Source organism: Hibiscus syriacus, unplaced genomic scaffold (assembly GCF_006381635.1).
Source record: "Hibiscus syriacus cultivar Baekdansim isolate YM2019G1 unplaced genomic scaffold, ASM638163v2 tig00112254_pilon, whole genome shotgun sequence".
Lineage (NCBI taxonomy): Eukaryota > Viridiplantae > Streptophyta > Magnoliopsida > Malvales > Malvaceae > Hibiscus > Hibiscus syriacus.
In genome coordinates, this window is record NW_024063284.1 from 701,381 (window position 1) to 719,858 (window position 18,478).

General features: G+C 35.8%; 1 pseudogene; it reads left to right on the forward strand.

Moving 5' to 3' along the window:
* The first annotated feature begins 3,248 nt into the window (after window positions 1-3,248).
* On the forward strand, window positions 3,249-6,772 carry LOC120176783 (annotated as a pseudogene).
* The last annotated feature ends 11,706 nt before the right edge of the window (window positions 6,773-18,478 follow it).

Consider the following 18,478-nt stretch of genomic DNA (forward strand, 5'->3'; position numbering starts at 1 on the left):
TCAAGCTAAGTATAAGAATGTTTTGTGTTCAAACTTTAATTTTTGATTTCGAGACCAACTTGAAAAATTTAAGCGCACGGCTTTCGAGTCGAGCTTTAATTTTTTATTTTGAGTTCAAGTCGAACTTGATAATTTTTAGCTCATGAGTTTTCGAGTTAAATCGAGTTCGATTTTACACTTTTCGAATTGATTCGAACTCAGTAATATTGAAGCTCGACTCGGCTCGTTTACAACCCTATACCAACCGGTTCACCGAAAACCGATCCAAAACTTCTAAGCACACTTCAATTGCCCCAAATACACAGACCATTAAAAAGCAAAAGCTCCGCCATTATAGCAACAGCATCGCCCGGGCCACTAAAGCAAACACAACCTCACTTGGATAGTAGACCAGGTGGCACCACCCTTAATCATGAACCGCCAATACAAGAAACAAAGGAACAAGACTGAATCACCGACAGAACAAAGCAGATGCAGATAACTATGCTATATATTAATTGTTATAAATTAACTTCTCAAGTGTCAAAGTAGAAATTGTTCCGTCAAGATCAATGCTTTGAAATTAGACCGAGAGCGATAACTGTGCTTGCTTCAAGTTGAGATTTACAGTGAAAACTTTTCAGTATGGACTGAAATATACATATTTTGTTTTGGGTGCTTTTATGAGTTTTATTAGAGAAGAGAATGGAACCATTATAATTTTAGGATGGTATAGCAATGGTTCACGGTAAAAGTCAAGGAAGCATCAACGGTTAGGGTTTTAGGATCATTACTTTGGGCAATTTACTCATAAAAAATAACTTGATTAGGCTACCATTGATATTCACTACCACCAGAACCAGCATCATGTCACGGACATAATATAACTGTTTGATATTATGTCGTCCGATATTTGAAAGGGACCTTTCTCAAATAAATTATTGTCTTCTCCTCAATTATTTGTCTAGATCAACCCAAGTGTGAAGCCATACCCCAAACCCCACTCCTAAACTCTACGCGAGCTTAGGAGAATGTCTCTTACACCATGATAGTTCCACTAAGAGATTTAAATAGTGGCCGAATAGTAGTATCGCGACCGTTATATCGCGGTTGCGGCAGTGTCCGAAATCATTATCACGGAAAATAACGATGTGAAGCAGGATCACACCAATAGTGGCGGATCGCGCCAATCGCGGACCACTATTCCGCTATTATTCCGTTATTTTAATTTTTTTTTTAAAATAGGTTTTTTTATTAAAAAAAATCAGCTCCTTCGAAAAAATTCACGATCGCGATATCAGCAATGATCACAATAGTATCCGTTATATCCACAACCGTGATAAACACGATACGACACCGCGAACGCTATTTAAATCTCTGGTTCCACTTGACTAAAACAAGGTGAGGGGATGGTGGAGAGCATGGAATCAAAAAGCGGAGCGCAACCGCAATAGCGGCTGCTATTTCGCGATAGCGCCGCCGTCCGAAACTGATAATCGGAAAAATTGCGGTGGGTGGCGGAATCACAACAATAACAGTCTTTGCAGCCGCAATTTAGCGTCTAACGACAAATAACGTCGATAACGGGACGCTATTCCCATTATCCACAAGTTTTCGCGTAAAAGAAACCCACTGTCATAGCTTGTTCTCATCATCAAAATAAAGCAAATATTAAAGAGAGAGAAAAGCAAGCAACGCCAGAGAAAGTGAGTAAGCCTCTTACCAATGGCTGACAGTTGGTCGATAAGAAAATGGGTCTTCGTTTTTATGTTCATTCATCTTCTTCTTCACTTGCTGAAGATGGTATGTACTGTCACTTTCCTCCAATTTTTGAAGCTCTAATTTGCATTATTTATGAATTATGCTTTATGGGTTTCTTGCTTTTGTTTGAGAATTACATGCTGCTTTTGGGACTTTCTAATTTTTCTTTTGTTTTGGTGCTCTCTCATGTGTTTGCTGATGAGGATTGTTGGAGTGTTGTCGTGGAGAAGAAGACAAAGGCTTGGTCTAGGTCAAGGAAAGGATTTGGGCTTGGGATTCAATTTGGATGAATATTTGGGTATTTAAATTTTTGGGTTGTTAAAGCAATGAATGTTTATAATTTGGATTTGATGCTGTTTTTTGGTGTATGGATCTTGGATTTTAAATTAGATTAAGAATCTAATTAAAAAATGTGGTAAACTTGTTACCGTTTATAAGTTAGAAGTATGTTGTTACCTTAAAATGTATGATGAAAAAATGGGTCATCAAATATAATTATTATATTTTAGGATAAATTGTACGAATTTTAAAAAAATTCACGATCACAACACCCGCAGTGACTGCGATTGCATCCATTATGTCAACAACCGCGATAAACGTGACGCTACCGAAAACGTGACCGCAAACGTTATTTAAATCCCGAGTTGACGCCGAGTTACTTTACCCTAAAGAGCTAAATAAGTTTACCAGATATGACACCAATATATGTTGGAATATCTCAGTCGATTCTACAAGAATCTCATTCACTTGGATTGCATCATCATTCCACTCGATCATCCATACATATTGCTTCGAGGATTGCCTATCTCCTGACTTATGATCAGATCTATTCACTCCATCATCGGTTATTGTCAGGACGATATCATGGTCTATGATAAGCCCTGACATCCTCCCCCACTTACTATATCAATGTACTCATCGACGCTGAAACTACGTATTAATCACTTGTTGTATAGAATTGACTCTTCATGGTCTACGATGAGCATCGACACTGAAATCACGTATTAATTATCACTTGTTGTATAGAATTGACTCTCCATGGTCTATGATGAGCCGGCCCTGACACACCGCACCACAACCAAAGCATGAGGAGGGGCCAATGAAACTTTCAAATTATGTTTGTGCATTCTCCAGTGTCTTTGGAAAAAGTTGGTAATACGTGAAAGCCAAAATCATGGAACCCAGTAAAAGTATAAGACAATAGGGAAAAAATGGCACAGTTAAAACTCAAAACCAGATATGCTGTGGATAGTTAGAAAATTAGAAATATCATGATGCATATTTCCAAAAACCAAGGAGTGGGGGACTGGGGACCGCTCCTGTGAGAAGACCCAGAAGGCACACACGATGACCATCGATGGTGCAATCACTGCCCAAAACCCAGTTCCCAGGCTCAGGCTCCAATCAAGCCTATATATGTTCCATTTCTCTCTAAACTCCTTTGTCATCCCTCATACAGGCTCAAAACCCAGTTATATTTTCGCTTCCCCTCTTTTGACCTTTTCTTCATCATGTTCGTTGAGAAAAACCCTGGAGATTACGAGAAAGGTGATATCCCCAAGAACTTGGACGATGATGGTCAAGTCAAAAGAACCGGTTAGTTTACCTGAAATATGCTTATTATGGATCCTTCTTTTACATGTTTAATGGGTTTTTTTTATATGAAGGGACTTGGGTTACTGCTAGTGCTCATATTATCACAGCGGTGATTGGTTCTGGAGTGCTATCGCTAGCATGGGCGGTCGCTCAGTTGGGTTGGGTGGCTGGTCCAATTGTTCTCATGTCTTTCTCCTTCATCACTTACTTCACATCTACTCTCCTCGCTGATTCCTATAGAGCTCCGGATCCTGTCCATGGACGAAGAAACTACACTTACATGGATGCTGTTAGAGCTTACTTAGGTCTACTAAACGTACTCTTCTCATGATTATTGTGAGGTTAATTTCTCAATGAAATTCAGAGCTTCTTTTGTTTTCTCTTGCAGGAGGAAGAAAAGTCCAACTCTGTGGATTAGCTCAGTATGGAAATCTTATTGGAATAACCATTGGTTACACTATCACAGCGTCAATTAGCATGGTGTAAGTATAATAAAAAAGATTATACAAGTTTTAAATTTCTCTTCTTAAACGTAACCCTATTTTCAAGGGTATTCATTCGATTAATTTGGTCACCGACCGAATTAATTTTCATTTTATCGAATTAACTAAATTTTTTCTTTAACCATTAATCAAATCGATTTTTTTTAAAATATTAACCGAACCGAATAAAGTTAGCTTAATTCGATCGGTGACCAAATCAACATTTTTTAATATAGTTTTTTAATTAGACTAATTTGAATTTAATATAGATATTTTATTATTTTTAAAAAAATTATTTAGATTTTAATAATTTAATAAGTCTAGTGTGATTAAAAAATAATTAGGTCTTAATTCTTAATAGATTTGTGCTCAAAATATATATTAAACATATATAATATATTTAATATTTGATAATTTTGATTAGTTCGGTTAATTAATCGATTTCGAACCGAATTAATCATTAATTAAATATTAAAAAAATTAACCGTTTCTAACTGAACTAATTTGGTGGCCAACCGTTTTAACCGAATTTATTCGTTCAGTCGATTAATTCGATTAAAACCGGAAATTGAAGACTCCTACCTATTTGATAGTGATCCTTGAGCATTGAAATTTACAGTCAACATGTACTTTTGCTGTGTAATCAGGGCCGTCAAAAGGTCAAATTGCTTCCACAAACATGGACACCATGTGAAATGCCAGACATCAAACTACCCATTCATGATAATGTTCGGTTGCATTCAGATCATTCTCAGCCAAATCCCAAACTTCCACAAGCTTTCATGGCTCTCAATCTTGGCAGCCATCATGTCTTTCGCCTACTCTTCCATTGGCCTCGGACTCTCCATTGCCAAAGTTGCAGGTAATCTAAAGCTCGCATATCTGCATGCAACAAGTGCAACAAAGATTTAAATGAATTACGTTTCCGTTTCATTTGAGTGGCCTGTGTTTCATAAAAAACCTAGATATTGTGCATTGAATCCTTCGTGTCAATAGGTGGGGAACATGTAAGGACAACTTTAACTGGAGTGACAGTAGGGGTGGACGTGTCGGGATCTGAAAAGGTTTGGAGGACATTCCAAGCTATAGGGGACACTGCCTTTGCCTATGCTTTCTCCACTGTCCTCATTGAGATTCAGGCAAGTGTAATATTTATTTCTGTTATTAGGGATGGGCACTTAACTGAACCCGACGGTTCCGACCGATCGGGTCAAATTTTTTAAAAAAATTCAGGTTCGGGACGGGTTGGGTCGAGTTTTTTTAAGTGTACTATTTAGGTCTGGTCGAGTTCGGGTTTATGGTAAAAAATACCTGACCAACTCGAAAAATATATAATTTTACCTATATATTTAGGAATAATTATAATAATACCCCTCTATATATAATTTTTTTTCAATTAAGTCACTGTTTTTATTGAATAAAAATAAATTTTTTATTATTTCGGGTCAGGTCGAGTCGGGTCGGATTTCTAAGTCATATATTCGGGTCGGGTCTCGGGTGAAGGCTCCCTTATTCTCGGGTCGGGTGGACCAAAAACCCGACCTAACCCAACCCGACCCCACCCATGCCCATCCCTATCAGTTATGTGTATTAATTGATAGATACACACATACATAAGCACTAGTTTCATGTCTGTCCAATAATCTATCATGTGAGTGTAAGAATCTTAAAAAAGAAGCAAGGAAGCCAATGACAAGAGAAAACCTGAATAACTTGAAAAAGGTCCCTCCTTTGGTGGCGGTCCTGATATATGGGTCGCCTTTTCTGACCCAAAAAAAGAAAGATTCGACTCCACACGAAAAAGAACAGGTTTCTGTTAGTGGGGTTTTTAGGATGTTGAGTTACAAAGATTTCTAGGGACCATAAGGATTTTGATGACTGATTCTAGTTGGCCATTTGTCTTAAAGGAAAAAAAAACTACCTTTGAGAGAGAGAAAAAAACCCAATAAAATCAACTGAAACCTTGGGTACATGCATGAACAAAAGTAAAAGAATTGTTTTTATTTTTGAGATCTTGAGTTTGAGCATAATGAATACCAGGGGTATTTCCCTACATATCATTTACCCGAGCATCTGAAAGTGATTTTTTTTCGTTTTAAATTCAGGACACAATAAAATCGAGCCCACCGGAGAACAAAACTATGAAGAGAGCAACCAATGTTGGTGTATCAACGACAACTATATTCTATGTACTTTGCGGCCTTGTTGGGTATGCTGCATTCGGAAGCGATGCACCGGGAAATTTCCTTACAGGCTTCGGCTTTTACGAACCCTTTTGGTTAATTGACTTCGCCAACGTTTGCATTGCATTCATCTTATTGGTGCATACCAGGTAAAACCGCACATCCTAAGGGTTCACTTGTTGGATAATAGACAGCCACGCGTGTTTGGTCGAGCTATTCAAAACTCGTGCATAGGTCGAACTCTGCTTATTATGCCTAGCCTGATTGACACGTTTACATCCAGGTTTTTGCCCAACCGTTGTTCGGGTTCGTTGAGGGTTGGTGCTCGACGCGATGGTCGGAGAACATGTTTATTACAAGTGAAAATGCTGTTAATGTTCCATTCTATGGTGTTTATTACATCAACATCTTCAGATTGGTTTGGAGGACAGCGTACGTTATTGTGACAGCGTTGGTAGCCATGATTTTTCCTTTCCTCAATGAGTTCTTGGGTCTTATTGGAGCTGGCTCGTTCTGGCCATTAACAGTCTATTTCCCAATAGAAATGCACATTCGCGAACCAATATGGCCAAGTATTCGTCGAAGTGGATTCGGTACAAAATACTGAGCTGGGTTTGCTTGGTTGTTTCACTCATTGCCGCTGCAGGATCTGTTCAAGGGTTGATTCGAAGTCTCGAGGCATACAAGCCCTTTCAAATTCAGGAATGATCTTTGTTGAGGTCCCAACAAGGTGTGATTAATTCTGTGAAATATGTATAAAAATGTGTACTAAAAAGGTTTGTTCTCTTTTTCTTCTGTTTTGCTAATGTAAAACTGCTTGTATTGTGTGTGGATCTTCTGAAGCTAAATTGTAAGATGAAGTGTCTGCTATTGGTGCTACCATGGTCTTTCTTTATAGAAAAAACAAGTATCGAGTTTATTTCAATTACCCATTGTTATCAAATGTTTTGATCTTTTATTATGTTGCTAATGTTCTCAAAAAATGTTATCAAATTTCCGAGAAGAAATTACATTGGGTTCTGGATTCAAAATGGCAGCAGATTGATACGTCTTCTGCATCATAGAGTCACAAAGACGATGTATGATTACCTACTTGCCAAAATAATAATGGGACTTTTGACGGGTTGGGCTGCGAAGTCCTTATCACTGGCAGAAAAAATTACTCTGATTAAAGTAGTGTTAAAAGCAATTTCAATTTATGTAATGCAATCGTTGTGAATCTCGAAAGATTTATGTGAGGATATAGAAAAAGTAATTCAAAGCTTTGTTAAAGGTTCGATTACTGAGCATAGAAAGGTCGATCTCGTAATGCAAAAATCTGTAGAACTCAGAGGACTAGATTTTAAATTGGTATAAACTTGAGCACGCTATATTACAGACACTTCGAAATCTACCCTCCATAGGTATTCAAAACGCAACAGTCATCCAACTGATGTTACTTCAATCAAAGTGGACCATAAGTGTCTTTATAGAGGATATTGATTAAAAAAATAAAAATAATGAGAAAGTCATCCGAGGGAGTGTCCATCTTGACGATGTAGTCTACCGCTACAATATTGATAAATAAGCATATGGTTTTGACAAAATGAAAGTTAGTTTTTATTAAAAATGGAAAATATTTAAATTAGAATGAGGATTTATAATCACAATCATAAATTAAACACAAAATAAAATATTTGTCTGTAGTTAGCAACACAAAAACTAATCACAAATCAGAATTAAGCGCTGTGATAAAACTGTTCACGAACGCAAATCGCGTATCCAAATCCATTCGGAGGGTCCAAAGTAGGGAAGATCGGCTTGATATCAAATAAATGTTATCTTAATCAGTCGTGACGATATTAAATACAACATTGAGAAAAAGAATAAACAAAAATAATGACCAAACAATTGAAAACGTGCCAAAAAAGAGAGAAACATGCCATAATGAGAAAGAAAAATGTACAATAAAAGCAGGGTTATTGAAAAATAAAAAAAATAAAAAAGTAAAGATACAATATAATAAAATAAAGTAAAACAATGAATACTGACAGTCGACGACTAACATTAAAATTGTGTCGTTACCAGTCACAAAAATTTAAAAAAATATTAAAGATGGCGCAAGAAAAAAGAGAAGAAAAATAGAGTTAATAAATAAGCGTATCTAGCATTACGTAAGTAAATAATAAAAAAATGTGCACGAACCAAATTATCTCAACGAATAAAGGGATGATTGTTATCTTTAGAGGTTCTGGGTTCGAAAACATTGTATGTCAAGTGTATTTGAGTTCATTGTCAAATAAATTAAAAATATTTCAAACATATATTACCTTTGTAATCACTCTTACCATTGGATTAATAAAAAAAAATCGTCTTATCCCTCAAATTAATATTAAATGTCGAGGATGGTTATGATCTTAAATAACATTATATATTTACTTAATGATATTGTAGACACCGGTTTTTGTCATTGTTCTCATTTTTATTAAATTATTATTATTAAAATGTAATTACAAATGTTTGCAGGCCTGGTTCAAGCCCAATACAACCTAAAATCCCAACAACCTACCAAGGCCCAGTACAAGCTGACACATAGCCCACCAGACTCGGATCTGACCCAACAACTGATCCAACCCGACCCGAAAGGGACCCGAACCGACCTAATCTTTAACCCAGATTAATTAGGGTTTATAACCCTAAGTCATCCAGCAGCCGCCGAAGGAAGGTGGACAATCTCACCCAGACCCGTATGATTCACGCGCCGACTTTTCAACGTCCAGACCGGCGCGTGAGCCACCGACGATGACTCCCAAGCCGACCATTGTCACAAAAACCTGCAAACAGTGCACCAAGTCATCCTCTACAATCAAATATATCACCAATATCACCAAACCCATTTAAAAAGTCAGCGAAATCACTAAAAATTGAGATTTAATATACTACAAAATCAGAAAAACCCATTCCCCTATTGCTAGATATCATCATGCCATCAACCAAGGGGGATTATAAGCAAAACACAGAGAAGAGAGAAAGAGGAGAGAAAAAGTTGAGAGCATTTGCTCTCTGTTTTGAAGAGAGAGAAGAGGGAAAGGAAAATGATAATTTCGCCAAATTTTGGCCTTATGTTGGGCCTTAAATATTAACACCTAAACGATGCCGTTCGGTAGGATTTAGGGCATGCCAGTTTTTATATTTGGGGTTAATAGCAACATAGGTCCTTGTAGCTTCGTAATCTTTATTCGTGTTTCTCACCTTTTGGGGGACAATTACATTTTAGGTCCCTCAAGCTTTTGTAATGTTTGTAATTTGGTCACTGTAATGAAATTTCATCATTCCATTTTTAGTTCCTATTTTATTTTTGTTGTAATTTAGTCTTTATTTGCTTTCAAATATTTTTGTGTTTATATTTGTGCCCGGGCCATCTTACTTTAGTTTATTTATACACATGAAATATATTTTCTTGTTGGTTCATTTTAGTCACCAGTTACTGTGTAAAGGAAATGCACGTTCTATTTATGTTTGTAATCCCTGTACTTTGGCTCTATATGCATTTTGGCCACTGATTTTAACTTTGTGTTGACTTTTTTTTATTACCAGTTTAGTCCTTTTTGTTTTGACCACATTAAGTTTTAATTATTGTAATTATTACATAATAGGGTCTGTGATTTATATTTCATTCTGTTTTAGTCCTTGATGTTGCTATATGTGAAATTTGATATTTTTGTTATTGGCTCTCATTTTTTCATGTTTATATTTTGGTCCCGTATCTATGTGCACAATAGTATTATTGATCCACCTTTTTTTTTATATATTTCATTTTGTTTTATAAAATATGTAAATGGGAAATTTTATTGTGAGGGAAATCTACGAAGACATCTCCCGACTACAAGGGAAGGTGTCTTTTCGAGGATTTTTTGCATAAATGTTTATTTTGTATTCGATAATTCTCTTTGTTCCATGTTTATTTATTTCGATTATTTTCAACTCTTTTCCCTTTTATTTTGTTTTATTTTATGTTATTTTATCTTTACGAAAATTGTGAAATAATGTCTTTTGTGAGGGGAATCTATAGGAAAGTCTCCTAACTGTAAAGGAAGTGCTTTCCCGAAGATTGTTCACACAAAAGGGCATTAATTATCAGAAAATTGACACTTTTTGAATAAAGTCAAATGAATAAAAGGATCTTAATTTAAATATATTTTCGATTTTGTATTCTTAATATTTAAACAACATATAATCGTTTAGGTACTAAAATTTAGGTGTTGTAGGGGTGCTCACCCTTCCCCACACGTAATCGACTCCCGAACTCTTAAAAACAAATCTTTGGTAAAACGCATACCATTTTTTGTCGTTTAAGGTTTCCAACCTACCTAACTTAAAGGTTGGTGGTGACTCCAAAATCAAATTATTTTCAAAAGTGTATTTAATCACCTTCCCCGAAAACTAATTTTTTAATAACGAATCCCTCGGGGAGATGTTGTGACAGCTTGGCGACTCCGCTGGGGACTTCGAGAGTCAAACCATGAACGATTATACGTTGTTTTGTATTTGGGAATTACAAATTTAAATTATATTTAATTTACGATCCTTTTATTTATTTTGAGTTTCAGCATACCATGCATATTTTTAAACTAATGGGTTTTTGATTTTATTGGTTTTCAAAATTGGACAGGTTTTGAGCTTGTGAAAATTTTGTCTTCTGTCATGTTTTTAAAGGTTTGTGAGTTTTTCCTCACACACAACACACATTTACATATCATAAGCTCACTTAAGGGCTTTGTCCTTTTTAAGTTGAGGTAAAAGCTTAGCCTATGTGAGATAAATTGTTTCTCCGTATGGGTTTTAGCTAGTAACCTTTAGGGTTCATATACCTTATGTCTATGTGAGATAAATTGTTTCTTCACATAGACACAAGAGAACGTATCCTCTCGGATTGAACTCGATCCATACGAGCATGTAATGGGTCAGGATTGAGGGTTTGGCAACTTAAGGAGGCACCAACATGGAAAATTTGAGTACCTTTTTCTTAGAACCCAATACCGCATATTGTGAGCCCTAGTAACCCACCCTAATAAAATTTATGTCGAACCTCTGTCCACCAGTAAGTACCCAAAATAAGTGTACACAAAGGAGAAACGACATTAAACTTCTTCTCTTTACGCACATTATTTTATTTTCTGAATAAAGCATGTGAACTAGAAAAACATGTAGTTATATTTTATTTTCGAACAAAGCATAGGGGTAGAAATCATGTTTTGGGTAGGATTTAACCTAATAAGGGTAGAAAAGCATGTGGATAGGTATTGTAACCACCTTTCAATAATATTTGCTTGATATTTTATTTTTTATGTTGACACATTTTCTATGTTTGATTGTTTATTATTTGGCATTTTGAATGATCATCATAAATAAAAGAAAGGTGTTGATTAACCAAGTATTTTTATCATAGTAGAAGAGAGACCATTAAATTGGAAAAGAGTTTTCATAACAAGGAAAAATCCAATCCGACTGTCTGAGTTTAGTATGAAGAAACATAAAAGGCGAAATGAGACATTTTGCCTGGGGATTATGTATCACAGATGACCACAAGGTTAATGTCAATTTCAAGTAGAATGATATACAAGAGCTGATAGAGATTTGGGAGAGTTGAAGAGTAGCTACGAAAGAGAAGCTCCACAAGAAATATGGTGATATGGCCCATCTCCTCTATGTAAAGATAGATGAACAGTTGATTAAAGCTCTGATCCGATTCTGAAATCCCGCATACAATTGCTTCAATTTCAACAGATAAGAGATTAGACACATTTTCTCTAGCTATACATGGTCTAGTGATATTCCCAAAGATCTTGTTCCATGTGGAGGCTGCGGTTGCATATTTCTTTGAAAGATTAGAGAGAGATATAAATCCTGCACCGGATGCCTTGGCAGAGACCTTTCGATTCGTAAATAATTTTCTTAGATTGGAGGGAAGCCGATTCAGAGGCTACTTTAAACTACTCACCATCTGGATTCGAAGTCATTTCTGGAAAGAAGAAAAAATTGTTGGGATCATTACTGAGATCGTGGAGCTAAATAAAAGGGCCAAACATCATTCGTAGATTGATATCTCTTGTAAAGATGAAAACTCTTTTGGATGAATGGAACTCTTTCTAAGAATGGTTACTTTTGGAAATCAATACCTTTTGCATTTACATTCTGCACTGCATTTATTTAAACATTTTCAAATTTTTTGCATATGCATTTGCATATTCGCATTCTGCATGGCATTCATTGAAACATTTTTTACATGCATTAATCATGAAATAATGGGTTTATCTCGTGGAGGACTCTAAGGAAGTGCTTCTAACTATGCAACTTCATTCACACAGTATTAAGAATGGAAGCAAAATTTGAGAAGCTGAAGAAAGAGCTAGAAGAGAGTTTGTAAAAAATGCAAGCAGAGTGGGAAGCTAAAATGGAGTAGGCACAAAAAGCCACCATGGATCGTATCTTGAAAAACCAAAACGACCTAGTTGATAAAATTGTAGCCAAATTGACTGGGCTCAACCAAGAAAGAGGCAAAGAGAAGATTTCATTGACTATGTAAACCATTGAATGTGTGATGGCCCATGTTAATCCATCGATACTTATTTCGCCCTACAAGCTTCCTAGCCACCAAGTAGGCTTCTCCTCCACTAAAACTCATACAACTGTGTTAAATCCTAGGGGTATTTCTACTGATCATAAGATATCCGTTTCTAAGGCGACGAGAAGAGCCAAGAATGAGATCCATGAAAATTTAAAACAGTGGTGTAGAGAGACATTCCATGGAATGAGATGACAGAGCTCTCATAATGGAATGGATGCAACTGAACTAGTCTTATTTCCTGACTTGGTGCTTCCACTCAAATTCAAGATGCTCGACTTTGAAAAGTACAATAGAACCAGTTACCCTAATGCCCATCTCACGATGTTTGTTCGAAGGATAACTAGATATACCAAAAATGATCAGATGTTGATCCACTGTTTCCAAGACAATTTGATTGGAACCACTTCTAAGTGGTATAATTAACTAAGTCGTACTCAAGTTCGCTCCTGGAAGGATTTGGCTAGTGCTTTTCTGGTCCAATACAAGCACATTATTGATATGACCCCTGATTGAACAACACTGAAAAATATAGAGATAAAGAGTGGTGAGATCTTCCGACAATATGCTTAACGATGGAGGGATGTTGCATCTCAAGTACATCCACCAATGACTGAAAAAGAGTTCATCACTCCATTTATCGATACATTGAAGTCTTCATATATCAACCACATGATAGGGGCTTCCACTAAGAGTTTCTCTAACATTGTCATGTGTGGAAAAATGATCGAAAGAGCTGCCAAGAATGGCCAGATAAGAAGCACTAGCAGTATTGACATTGAGGAAAAAACTGAGATCAACATGGTGGGATCATACCTAGCTAATATGGGGACCAAACCTCGTAATGTCTTCTGTGAAAAGACTCATATCAATCCAATTCCAATGATGCATAAAGAATTGCTCCCAACGCTAGTTGAGAAAAACCTGGTGACTCTAGTTCAATCCAAACCAAGAGAGGCCCCATATCCTGAAGGCCATGATGTTAACGTCATATGCAAATATTGTATTGGGATCTCAAGGAACACCACTGAGAACTATGGGGCATTGAAGCGCAAGGTCCAAGATCTGATCGATTCAGGGGCATTGATGTTCAATGTGTAATGGGGCATTTTGATCAGGAGTCGGCTGGGGCATCCATCAGGAGTTTTTGTTGCATTTTCATGCATGTCATCTTGTTTGAACTTGTTTTTCTATCCATGATTAAATGTTTGTAAGTCACTTGACGTTTGAGCATTTTAAATAAAATACTTCCTTCTGATGAAATGAGCATTGAACAAATTCTAATCTTGAAATTCTTTGAACATCACATTAATTAAAAGCTTTTTAATAATTGAGGTTGTAAATCTTTGACAAATGACAAGATTGAATCCTTGCAAAACATGGACCCCTTGATCATAATCTAAAAGATACACCAGAATACATACTCTTCTCTTGAAGGAACCAAGCTAGTTTTTTCATTGTATGCAAAGTCAATCAAGGGTTTGGCATTCAGGTATGTGTTAGGAGCGGACAAAGTGGGGTAACTAGCACATGAGATTACAAAACTAATTGGTTCTTATTTCTGTTAATGACGTTCAATGATGATCATGATATTCTCAAATGGAATGGTCAAGTAGATGAATCTAGTTTAAGTCAGTTGTTTGAGAATTGAACTCTAACGATGATATTTTCTAAACTTCAACAAACACTAGGACTATAACAGGTTCTCCTTAGCGAACTTAAGAAATGAAATCCGTATATCCAGAATATATATATATATATATATATATATATGTACAATAAAGCTGAGCTATTCTGCTAAAGAAATTGGTTATAAAGGAAACTCGAAAGCTCTGGCTTTATGAATAGAGAGGCATGTCATATTTTTCACAATGACCGAGGATGAATCAATAAAACAACCCTCAAAGTGTAGGCATTTAACCTCAAACCAACCTATCGATCTTGATATTTGTCAATGATTTGAAGCTATGAAAGATTAAAAAAGAAGTTGATTCTTTTGATATCCAATGAACTCCTGTTTTATGATTTGTTTCAATTGTGAAACTTAGAAGGAGGCAATATATTTCAAAATTCCTTTTGATATTTTTCAAAATTTTGAAAATTCAAAGGAAGAAAAACATTTTCAAACTAAAAGTATCTTGGAATTCAACGAATATCTCTTTAAAGCTCAAGATTGAAGCTGGGGCAAGGGAAGCCAAATTTTTTGGGCAAAATTTGATGAGGCAAGGAAAACAACTTGTCTCATGTCGAAGTTTGCAAGAGTGCACCCGGGTGGAAATGAAGACAGCTGAATCCGGGATAGAATGAAGATTTCCCATGCAATCATTCCCACCAAGAGAACATACATCAATAAAAACATACACGTACATACATGATACATGAAGTTTGCATCTTTTCATCAAACATTCATCATTATGTGCAATAAAGACTTTGATTTTCCCTCTCATGGGGACAAATTCAAAAATTCATCAAATAAAATACAAACTTCATTATGACACCCATAAACATCCAAGATAGTCAGTCATAAATACATCATTTCGATATTTCAGGAAATAAAAGCTTGGAAGTGACCAGATGTCTTCAACCTGAAAGAGCAATGTCATCCACATATTTGACTTCCTGAAGTCAACAATCAGATCTTCAGAAGGAATTTCCTCAACATGCCGGAGTGGGCAGTCTATAATCACTTGAGATTGTCTCTCTCAAAACAAATTTTGTCTCGCTTGAGGTAATTTTCCACAAATTTTGAAATGTTTGAAACAAATTTTGCCTCGTTAGAGACAATTTTTCTTAAAAACAAATTTTGTCTCGCTTGAGACAATTTCTCTCAAAACAAATTTCATCTTGCTTGAGACATTTGTTCTTTAAAACACAAATTTTGAAGTTCTTTCACTGAAAACAAAATTTATAATCTTTGAGCATGTTTCTCTTGAAACAAATTGTGTCTCTCTTGAGACAGTTTCCCTTGAAATAAAACCATCTTTGAGATCGTTTACCTTGAAACGAATTTTGTCTCTCTTGAGACAGTTTCCCTTGAAAAAAACCATCTTTGAGATCATTTCCCTTTAAACGAATTTTGCCTATCTTGAGACAGTTTCTCATGAAACACCAATCTTTGAGATTGTTTTCCTTGAAACAAATTTTGTCTCTCTTGAGACAGCTTCTCTTGAATCATCATCTTTGAGTCTGTTTCCATTGAAACATTATCCCTAAAGATGGCCATCCATCCTCATCAAGTAGGAACCGTGTCATCATCAAGTAGGAACTGTGTCATCCCCGACCATACCTCCTCATCACGTAGGAGTCGTGTCACCCCTAGATAACCAACCATCCTCATCACGTAGGAACCGTGTTATCATCCTAAAGATGACATGCCATCCTCATCACGTAGAAACCGTGTCATCCCCGACTAGATCTCCTAATCAAGTAAGAGTCATGTCATATTTAGACGACCAAAACTCTTCATCACGTATGAGCAGTGTCATCCCCAACAACAAACACATCAAATTTCTAAGTAAAAAGAGAGAACCGGTTTTTGTTTGGGTTTTCATTTTTATTAAATTATTATTATTATTATTAAAATGTAATTACAATTTTTGCAGGCCTGGTTCAAGCCCAATACAACCTATAAGCCCAACAGCCTACCAAGACCCAGTACAAGTTGACCCATAGCCCATCAAACTCAGATTTGACCCAATAGTTGATCCAACCCGACCCGAAGAGGACCCGAACCAGCCTAATCTTTATCCTAGATTAATTAGGATTTATAACCCTAAGTCATCAAACCACCACCGAAGAAAGGTGGACAGTCTCACCAGGCGTATGTGATGCACACGCCGACTGTTTAACACCCAGACCGATGCGTGAGCCACCGAAAATGATTCCTGAGTCGACCATTGTCACCAAAACCTACAAACAGTGCACCAAGTCATCCTCTACAGTCAAATATATCACCAATATCACCAAACCCATTTAAAACGTCAGCCAAATCCCTAAAAATCAAGATTTAATCTACTACAAAATCAGAAATCCCCATTTTCCTAGTGCTAGATATCATCATGCCATCAACCAAGGGGGGATTATAAGCAAAACACATAGGAGAGATAGGGGAGAGGAAAAGTTGAGAGCATTTGCTCTCTATTTTGAAGCGAGAAAAGATGGAAGGGAAAATGATAATTTGGCCAAATTTTGGCCTTATGTTGGGCCTTAAATATTAACACCTAAACGACACCGTTCGGTGGGGTTCATGTCATGCTTGTTTTTGTATTTAGGGTTAATAGAATCATAAGTCCTCGTAGCTTCGTAATCTTCCTCCAATTTTCTCACTTTTTGGGGGACAATTACATTTTAGGTCTCTCAAGCTTTTGTAATGTTTGTAATCTGGTCACTGTAATGAAATTTCATCATTCCATTTTTAGTTCCTATTTTATTTTTGTTGTAATTTAGTCCTTATTTGCTTTCAAATATTTTTGTGTTTATATTTGTGCTTGAGCCATCATACTTTAGTTTAGTTATACACATGCATTTTCTATTTATGTTTGTAATCCCTGTACTTTGGCTCTGTATGCATTTTGGCCACTGATTTTAACTTTGTGTTGACTTTGCTTTTATTACCTATTTAGTCCTTTCTGTTTTGACCACATTAAGTTTTAATTCCTGTAATTATTACATAATAGAGTCTGTGATTTATATTTCATTCTGTTTTAGTCCTTGATGTTGTTATATGTGAAATTTGATATTTTTGTTATTGACTCTCATTTTTTCATGTTTATATTTTGGTCCCGTATCTAGGTGCACATTGGTATTATTACTTCCACCTTTTTTTATATTTTATTTTGTTTTATAAAATATGTAAATGAGAAATTTTATTGTGAGGGAAATATACGAAGGCATCTCCCGACTTAAAGGGAAGGTGTCTTTTCGAAGATTTTTCTTATAAATGTTTATTTTGTATTCGATAATTCTCTTTGTTCTACGTTTATTATTTTGATTATTTTCAACTATTTTCCCTTTTATTTTATTTTATGTTATTTTATCTTTACGAAAATTGCGAAATAATGTCTTTTGTGAGGGGAATCTATGGGAAAGTCTTATAACTGTAAATGAAGTGTTTTCCTGAAGATTGTTTACACAAAAGGGTATTAATTATCCGAAAATTGACACTTTTTGAATAAAGTAAAATGAATAAAATGATCTTAATTTAAATATATTTTCGAGTTTGTAATTCCCAATATTTAACCAACATATAACCGTTTAGGTACCAAAATTTGGGCGTTGTGGGGGTGCTCACCCTTCCCCACACGAATTCGACTCCCGAACTCTTAAAAACGAATCTTTGGTAAAACGCAGACCATCTTTTGTCGTTTAAGGTTTTCAACCTACCTGACTTAAAAGTTGGTGGCGACTCCAAAATCAAATTGTTTTGAAAAGTGTATCTCATCGCCTTCCCCAAAAACCAATTTTTTAAGTCTAACGGATCCCTCGGGGAGACGTTATGACATATATTAATTTAAGTCGAAATCCTTATCACAAACAAATGTGAACTTTAAAATATGTTTACGTATTCAAATTCAAAATTGCACATACTAGTTGTTTTTTGGGATCCAATATGTTATTATGAGCCCGAAATCCGTAAAATTATCAATTTAATCCCAAAGCAATCGAAATTATCCAAGATACCCTTATATATTTTCCTTTTATGAATCGACCTGACGACCTCATATTTCTTTGGACTGAAAGACCAAGAAAGTCTAAGAGAAACAATCTAATTTAAGGCATGAAAACAATGTAAATGGGTGTGATTGGAAATGTGAGAAGAACCATAACAATATAGGTTGGGTGCGACCGAAAATATGACTTTACTTGTAATATTT